The sequence below is a fragment of the Triticum aestivum genome, chromosome 4D, assembly GCF_018294505.1.
Source record: "Triticum aestivum cultivar Chinese Spring chromosome 4D, IWGSC CS RefSeq v2.1, whole genome shotgun sequence".
NCBI lineage: Eukaryota > Viridiplantae > Streptophyta > Magnoliopsida > Poales > Poaceae > Triticum > Triticum aestivum.
Genome location: NC_057805.1, coordinates 197,667,996 through 197,677,977, shown reverse-complemented (window position 1 = coordinate 197,677,977; position 9,982 = coordinate 197,667,996).

Sequence of the window (9,982 nt, the reverse complement as noted above, 5' to 3'; positions counted from 1 at the left end):
AACACCCCAGACATGGCGCCAGCTCCTCCCAAGCCCTGTGGTGATGAGCAGGAGCTCGCCGGCGCACGGGTCCACGGCACCCCGCCGTTCGCCTATTTAACGGCCTCCCCGAGCCCTACTCTCCTCACCACTCGCTCTATCACTCCCCTAATCACCCCCTACACCACTCACCCATCTCGAGACGAGCTCGAGATCGAGCTCGACCTCCGCCGCCTCGGGTCTCCCACCATTTTAATGGTATAACTTTCATTCATGTCCAACCAACTTTTATGTACTATTCATATTCAAATTCAAATTTGAGTATATTTAAATCCCTCTGAAAATCCATTTCTTCTATTCTGCTACTCCAAATCCAAAACTAGGAGTTTTCCCCTTCTTAGTTTTCACCCTAGTATTTAACAAAAATGAGTTGACATTTTTCTGAGCACTTTGGTTTCTGTTTTATTATTGCCTTATTTTTCTCGTTATTATTTTGCGACATAGATTGCGTTGCTGACGAAGGAGTTGGACCAGAAGACTTTGAAGACCTAGAAGACTTTGCTGAGCCAGGCAAGCAGCCCTTTGACCATGTCTATGAAACCCTTTTTATGCATGTCATATAGCACTTTGTTATTGTTGCATCGGAATCATGATGAGATGGTAACCACTTGGGTGGGTTGCCTCTGTTCCTTCCGTGTTGATACTTGCATTGTGCATGACCCTACCTTCCTATGAGGGTTATGTAGGTGGGAGTAGATAGGATGCTAAAGTAGTTGCTACGCAAAAAGGGACAGGAATATGCATGGTGATGGAGACAAAGTATTTTCAAAAGACTTTTTCGAAAACCCTGTCGGGCGCCACTTATGCCCAAGGAAGATAATGAGATGGGTAACCGCTTGATGACGAAGGTGGTGTACTGAGGCAAGTGTGTGTGTTGTTTTCGAAAACGGATTAGATTTAAGATTTGTGTATTGTCCCAACCTTACATGCGCAACCACTCTACCCTTATATGGGAAAGGGCATTATTGATTACCTAGGCCGATACTAGCTTGGAGCCCGCATTACTAGTGACGGGAGAGTCGTTGTTGCGCTCTCTCGGGACGGGGTCGCGCCAGGTAGGGCGGCCATGACTGTTTTTACAGGGCACCGGACACACTGTTGGTACCCCGTGCTTGTGGTATGTGATGAATATGGGAGCGAGGGTCCAAACTTTTTAAGATGTGAAATGTTGGGCACAGGGGTTACGACCAATCGAGTGGACTTTATGTTAGTATCATCTAGGGAAAGATAGTGATCGGGTGCTTACCCCGGGTACTTGAGGTACCGCGGGTCGTGGATGACACGGAAGTTCCCCGGATCTTGTGGGTAAAGTGTGCAACCTCTGCAGAGTGTAAAACTATTCGAATAGCCGTGTCCACGATCAAGGACAGTTGGGTGGTGCTGCTTAAACTACGTCCAAAATTTTACAAACCACGTGTGTGTGTTAATGAAGCTAAATGGGTTAAGTCAGATGACTTGACACGATGATCAAGTTGGATCGGTGTCCAACTCTGCTTATGTGGATGTCTGCAACTTGTCCATACGGAGTACTCCCATGATGCATACTTTACTTGTTGACAGATCATGTGATTGCACTCAAAACTAGCTTTCTGCAAACTACCTACTTAGTGCTATATCATTGCATTATTGTGCCCCGATCCAATCATGGGTTGCTTGCGAGTACATTCAAAGTACTCGTTGGCTTGCCACTGGTTATTTAATTGGCCAGGCATGGAAGAACAGGAGTTCGAAGAACAGTTATTTGGAGACGAACATGCGAACTAGGACGTTTCCTAGTCAGAATGCCTATAGGGTTAAGGCAGATGGCATGGGTTCTACTTATCGACGAAGAATTTCCGCTGCTTAAGTTTATTTGGTATTCAGCCCTTGTGGCTTTATCTATGTAAGACTTGACCATAATGGTCATAATTTGTGTAAGATGGTATGTATGGATGTAAGACTCTTGTTATACAGCTTATGTGTGATCAGTGAGCACTGGTCTCTGGGATCACCGTACACGTGCATTCGGTGATCATGACTTATGAGTCGGGGTCCCCACAGAGCTGGTATCAGAGCCATCCTGACTATAGGAAGCCTTAGTTAGCATGGGCGTTAGATAGGACAAAACCCGTTTTGCAAAACCCTCTATACTCCTCTTCTTTTCTGAGATTTCCCAAACCTAAGGGATATTATTCCTTATTGACCTCTCCTATTCAACTTTTGTAGATGGTCATCTCCCCCCCGAGACTCCTTATGACAGGATTTCCATCACTCCTAAAAGACTGCCTCCAACAATGCCACTATCCCTTGCTGCCCATGTACACCCTGCATGAACCGGAAAATGATGTGCTCGAGAAGGAGTTCTACGCCAAGGTTTTTGTGCCTGCCAAGACCTCAACCCAGGGGTGGTTCTTCATTGGACCACCCATGCCAACAAGAGACCTAGCCATTCAGCAAGTGGCATACGAAGCGCTCCTCCATCTTCGATACCTCCTTCCAGAAATGAAAGAAGAACACACCACCCGCTACCTACCTGGCAAGAACGGATTTGGAGCCCCAACTCAAGTGATGATTTCCCCAGAAGATGAGGATCCAACCCTCAAGTACCAGATCCGCTTCATCAACGCAGGAGACGACCTTCTACGTCACCTTGCCGAAGCATTGCTTAAGGGTCGCCAAGACCTCCCTTCACTTCTACACCTCCACTGCCTCGAGAAGAAGAAGGTAGCCGAGAAAGGACAGCAAATCACTGCCTTACAAGCCCACATTGCCAACCAGGAGCAACAAATCGAGGAACTTCAGAAAACCCGCAACCAAACCCCACGCAGGAGGCATAGGAATGAATTTCCATATCCACCTCGTAGAAGATCGTCGTCAGGCCACCGACGACATAACCCAAGACTAGATAACAACCTTTTTGCTTCCGTCACTTGTCACGGGTGTGGTGAACTTGGGCACATTAAAAGGATGTGTCCCAATGGGCGGCCGACTATCGCATACCCATTGGCACCACACGGGGAACCCAGAAACTGAAGACTGAACGCCCTTCTCTCTGAGTAATGAAGCAAGCACGACTACCGAGTCCGAGAACCCCTACGGTAGGTCGAGTCGTGTACACCCATATGCGTAGTCGAGTCCGTGTGATGGTTCGAATGGAACCACGTTCTAGTGTTGCTTGTTTTTATTTTGTGTTTTGATATAAGTCGCACTTTTGCCGTAGGCAGCATGCACGCGACTATATCACCTATCTTATCTTAATGAATGTGTGTGGCCTTCACGGCACTTATTTGCTTGCACTTGCACTATAGAACCCTCTTTAGGCATTCCCCTCCTCTATGCTACTTTTCCCTCTCATCTCTCTCTCCTTAACTGAAGATCGGCAAGACAAGGTACACCAAGGATTCTACTTCGACAACCAACTAGCACTGAAGAACTTTTCTACAGCCTCCTCGACCAAGTGAAACCCCGTAGAGTTATGTTCAACCCTCCAGACTAGAAACCCATTCCTAGACCCTTCGAGACTTCACGAGATACCCCAGCTCGGGTCCTTAACCATGTGCTTAACCCACAGAATTGCAAGAGAACCAGTTAAGCCTCTGTAAACCTTGCACAACACTGGGTTCATTATGGAACTAGTGGACATAGTGAACGAGCACATTATCATCCTAATATAGCACCAGAACTAACGATACCATAGGGAAGACCAGTTTGAGGATATAGGAATAGAGGACAAATGACTTGATGAGTTTATATCAATGACTTGAGGAATTATATGAGACTATTTGGTGGATTATGAGGCTTTCATGTTGGTAGATGAACTTGGTGGGATCATGAGTATAGATTAGCATAGCTTTCATTACCCCTGAGTAAATTGGATTTAGTAGGATAATTGTGTTCGCAAGCTAGAATTCTTGGAAGTATTTGGATTTAACTTAGCCATGGGATATTGATAGGAGACAGTTGATATTACGTAAATGACTTGGGGGAACATGTAGGAATTCTCGTTGGACAAGAGATTGGGATTTAAGTAGGTGATTCTAGTTGAATATAGATGGTGAGTATGTCTACATGGTTTGGAGTAAATTGGATTTAGACTGATGATCTCGATCATGATACCATGTTTCTCGGTGGACGATAAACTAGGAGATTGGACTAATTGTCGGAGTTTATTTAGGGATCTTTATGAGCTTGACCTTGGAGTATTACTAGATCACAATAACGGGAATTGGTGGACTAAGTATAGTAAGGCAGCCCTTTCAAATATTGGGGATTATAGGGACTTTAGGAGATCATGTGGAACACCAGCATAGGCGTTGGATTTGTAGAATTAATGGATTATGTAGTGATTAATGGAAGTTAACGGGTTGTTGGAGTTGATTCATAGGAAAGGAAACAAGATTTTGGAGTGGCATACGACGTGTTTCCTTAGGATAGAGATGCACTAACATGGACCTTGGAAGAATAGGATGAGCACTTGGATTGTCCTGTTTTATTCCCGCTTGGAAGCTTGTATGCTCTATCCATGGATTTTTAGGGGTAGCCACACATATGAGTTTGGGGATCGTAGACATATATGATTTTGTTAGACCTCCTCTTGGGAGTCATGAGGATATGAATAGCATGAGTGATGACTGGAGTTGACCTATACGAAATGATGCTTTCAGCGGTATAAGGTGATCTGTTTGGAGGACTAGATAGAACAATTGGCATCTCGGGAATTGTGCTCAAGGATAAACGTTCACTCGCACCCTAGAATACTTGAAACCCTTAAGCCCTACCAAGCTACAACATGGTCGGATCATGACCGTGGGTCTTGACTCTAGATCGAGAACACCTTGGACCATACTCAACCGTGACCACCACCAATACCCCCATGCTACTTTATGTACCTCATGAACAAAGTCTTCATGGAGTACTTGGACAAGTTGGTTGTCATCTTTATTTTGGTAACATACTTGTCTAGCCGAAGACGGAAGAAGAATCACTGAGGTGGTCAAGGAACATCTGAAGATCGCCATGTCCAGGAGGAAGAACTACACCAACCACCATTGTCAAGAAGTAAACCTCCGCATCGAAGACCAGGCATATCTGCAAGCCACCTTTCTGAAAGGAACCAAGCATTTCCATGTCAAAGGGAAGCTCACACCAAGATTTATTGGCCCTCTCCAAGATCACTACAAGACGAAGAATAGACGGCTACCAGCTAGAGTTACCACCTGAGTTACCCACTGTGCACAATGTTTTTCCACAAGACACCACTCCAGAAATGTTTCCAACTTCCTAACTAGTCCGGTCTCTACAAGGACATCGATCGTCAAACCGTCGACCTCCAGTCCAATATGACCTACGCGAGAGACCCCAATTGCAATCTGGATCAAACAGGACGTCATACATGAAGCGACGCCATCGAGTTCTTCAAGGTTCAATGGAACACCACTCGGAAGCACAAGCAGTATGAGACGTGAAGACTACCCCAGATCCAGTTTTCGTATTCCTTTCCACGCCTAGTTTAGGAATCTCGGGGACGAGATTCTTTTAAGGGGGGTAGGTCTGTCACACCCTGATTTTCATTCCACAACACTTAAGCTACTAAATCATGATAAATTGTGGTTTGACAAAACTTTTGCATTATTTGGCTTTTATTTTGGAGTTGGTTTTCTCTGTGTGGTTTTTCAAGTGCTCTTTAAAGTCAACACAACTCCACCTTCTATACTTCATCTCCTTGCCCCAAACTTCTGCCCAATGATCATGCCATGTGTACAGAGAAATATAGTATTTTCTTACAAAAATAATTTGGCCAAATAGTATTTTCAAAATTTAGTTTTCCAAAAAACCCTGAATTAAGGTTTGCACTGCAAGTACTTGATTTGGGGTGTGAAAAATCTTTCAAAAGGTATATTTGAATCCTATTAGATATAGAACACCCATACACCACAAAAATATAATTTTAAAAGTTATTTTCCTATTTTATTTAAAAGCTTTTTCTTAAGGCCAGAAATGGTCTTTAATAGGGAAAAATTATTTTATTGTTTCAAAAATATTTGACAAAAATCAGGGAAACTCATTGGAGACATATTGTCCATATATATGAGTTTCAACACATGGTCATCTTCAAAATATTGGACAAAACCTCCCAAAACCATTTCTGCCCATTTCAAGGATTTGAAATATTTATACAGGAAATATTTTCATAAAAATCCAAGGAAAATCCAGCAAGTCACAAATGCATATTGTGATCACCTTGCGATGCCTCATATCAATCAAGGTCATTTTGGTTCACAAAAATGCCCCAAAACCCTCTCTGGCAAGAATCAAATTTGAACAACTTTTTACGACCAACTTTCTCTCCATGAGCCCAACTTTTGTGAGCATGTTCACATGACCAAATGAGGCCACTACACCAAGTGGTGCATCAAGGGGAAGTGATTTGCTCAACTAGATCTACACAAGTTCATTTCTACTAATTTCTAGGGTTTACAAAAGTTGCATTGGCAACTTTGTCCAAATGAGCTCAAAATTGGTGGAAGGCCCTAATTATATGTGACATTTCACCCTGTGGAGTGTCATGACAAATGGAGCTCATCTACTTGCCCAAACCAATATCAAACACCTTCTGCCACTTTACCAAAATTCCATTTTTGACGTCTTCCACTAATCTCCATGGGTTCAACTTTGTACCACAGCTGCTCCTGACCCTCTTCTACCACCAGTAGCAATGGAAGCATCTCAGATCAATTATTCGGGGGTAAAACCACCTCTTTCTCTCTCTGTTCACCCATGGCAGCACCTATCTCTCTCCCATTTCTATATTCCAGCACCCCACCTAGCATCTCTCCACCCCAGGGCATCCAAGGAAACCCCAAGGCACAAAGGGACATGCCCTGGCCCTTTAAAAATGGCCATGCCAGCTATTTGCACACTCCAGAGCACGCTACAGTGCGCTCCAGCACTGTAGCCGCCCCCTGCCAACCACCCCTGGCCCCCTCGGGCGTCCCCAGCGCGCCCGACGAGGTGCCTCGGCGTCTGCATCATGCTAAACCCCTGTCCCCCTCCTCCTTCTCCCTCCTGCTGCCCCTCCTCGCACGCGCACCAGCCGCCCGAGAGCTCCAATGAGCGGCCTCACACGCGCGGCATCTCTGGCCTTACCCCGCTCTCTCCCTTAGCTCCCCTCGGCATAGTCCACGCCCAGCAACACCCCAGACACGGCGCCAGCTCCTCCCGAGCCCTGTGGCGATGAGCAGGAGCTCGCCGGTGCATGGGTCCACGGCACCCCGCCGTTCGCCAATTTAACGGCCTCCTCGAGCCCTACTCTCCTCACCACTCGCTCTATCACTCCCCTAATCACCCCCCTACACCACTCACCACTCTCCAGACGAGCCCGAGCTCGAGCTCCGCCGCCTCGGGTCGCCGTTGATCCCACGGTACAAGCCACCCCCGGCCCTCTTTATTGCTTCTCTCGAACACCCATAGCCCACTGATCGATTCCCCCCTCTTTCCCGCTCGTTTTGCAGTCGGAAAACGGCCAGAGCCATCGACGCCCGACGCTCCTCCGCCGCGAACCTCGTCGCCGGCGAACCACTGCTCCCCTCCGGCCAACTCTGGCACCACCTGAATGGCGACACGACGAGGAGTCCAACTGTGCCATCAGCTCACCCCGCCGTGCCCGAAAACGTCACCGGTGAGCTCGCCGGCCCTCTGTTGCAGGGTTAGGGATGACGGGCCCCGCCTGTCAGCCTATCTTCTCGCTCGCCTCCCTCTCTCTCACTAGCGCCTGGGACCCGCCCGTCAGGTTCAAACCTGGCGTGCGCGCGCCGCTCGGCTCGCCTAGGCCAAATCACCTCTGGGCCTGTGCGCTGCGGCTGTTCTGGCCTAGTTGCACAGTGGCCTTTTTCCTTTTCTTTTTCTGTCACTTTTCCAAAAATTCCACAGGATTAAATATTAATCCAAATGCAATAATTCTAGTCCCTAAAATCTTTTAAATATCCCACCATTTTAATGGTATAACTTTCATTCATGTCCAACCAACTTTTATGTACTATTCATATTCAAATTCAAATTTGAATATATTTAAATCCCTCTGAAAATCCATTTCTTCTATTCTGCTACTCCAAATCCAAAACTAGGAGTTTTCCCCTTCTTAGTTTTCACCCTAGTATTTAACAAAAATGAGTTGACATTTTTCTGGGCACTTTGGTTTCTGTTTTATTATTGCCTTATTTTTCTCGTTATTATTTTGCGACATAGATTGCGTTGCTGACGAAGGAGTTGGACCAGAAGACTTTGAAGACCCAGAAGACTTTGCTGAGCCAGGCAAGCAGCCCTTTGACCATGTCTATGAAACCCTTTTATGCATGTCATATAGCACTTTATTATTGTTGCATCGGAATCATGATGAGATGGTAACCACTTGGGTGGTTGCCTCTGTTCCTTCCTGTTGATACTTGCATTGTGCATGACCCTACCTTCCTATGAGGGTTATGCAGGTGGGAGTAGATAGGATGCTAAAGTAGTTGCTACGCAAAAGGGACGGGAATATGCATGGTGATGGAGACAAAGTATTTTCAAAAGACTTTTTCGAAAACCCTGTCGGTGCCACTTATGCCCAAGGGAGATAATGAGATGGGTAACCACTTGATGACGAAGTGGTGTACCGAGGCAAGTGTGTGTGTTGTTTTCGAAAACGGATTATATTTAAGATTTGTTGACTGTCCCAACCTTACATGCGCAACCACTCTACCGTTATATGGGAAAGGGCATTATTGATTACCTAGGCCGATACTAGCTTGGAGCCCGCATTGCTAGTGACGGGAGAGTCATTGTTGCACTCTCTCAGGACGGGGTCACGCCAGGTAGGGCGGCCATGACTGTTTTTACAGGGCACCGGACACACCCGTTGGTACCCCGTGCTTGTGGTATGTGATGAATATGGAACGAGGCTCCAAAAATTTTAAGATGTGAAATGTTGGGCACGAGGGTTACTACCAATCGAGTGGACTCTATGTTAGTATTGTCTAGGGAAAGATAGTGATCGGGTGCTTACCCCGGGTACTTGGGGTACCGCGGGTCGTGGATGACACGGAAGTTCCCCGGATCTTGTGGGTAAAGTGTGCAACCTCTGCAGAGTGTAAAACTATTCGAATAGCCGTGTCCACGGTCAAGAACAGTTGGGTGGTGCTACTTAAACTACGTCCAGAGTTTTACAAACCATGCGTGTGTGTGTGTTGATGATGCTAATTGGGTTAAATCAGATGACTTGACACGATGATCAAGTTGGATTGGTGTCCAACTCTGCTTATGTTGATATCTGCAACTTGTCCATACGGATATCTGTACTCCCATGATGCATACTTTACTTGTTGATAGATCATGTGATTGCACTCAAAACTAGCTTTCTGCAAACTACCTACTTAGTGCTATATCATTGCATTATTGTGCCCTGATCCAATCATGGGTTGCTTGCGAGTACATTCAAAGTACTCATTGGCTTGCCACTGGTTATTTAATTAGCCAGACATGGAAGAAAAGGAGTTCGAAGAAGAGTTCTTTGGAGACGAACATGCGAACTAGGACGTTTCCTAGTCAGAATGCCTGTAGGGTTAAGGCAGATGGCATGGGTTCTACTTATCGACGAAGAATTTCCGCTGCTTAAGTTTATTTGGTATTCAGCCCTTGTGGCTTTATCTATGTAAGACTTGACCATAATGGTCATAATTTGTGTAAGACGGTATGTATGGATGTAAGACTCTTGTTATACAGCTTCTGTGTGTTCAGTGAGCACTGGTCTCTGGGATCACTGTACACGTGCATTCGGTGGTCACGACTTATGAGTTGGGGTCCCCACATAAGGGTACCACCTACCAAGACATTTCATCTCATTTTACCCCTATTGCCTAAGATAATTGATTAAAAAACAACTGGCAAATTTAACTAAATTGGCACCTACATTTTGCCAAAAAATAACTTA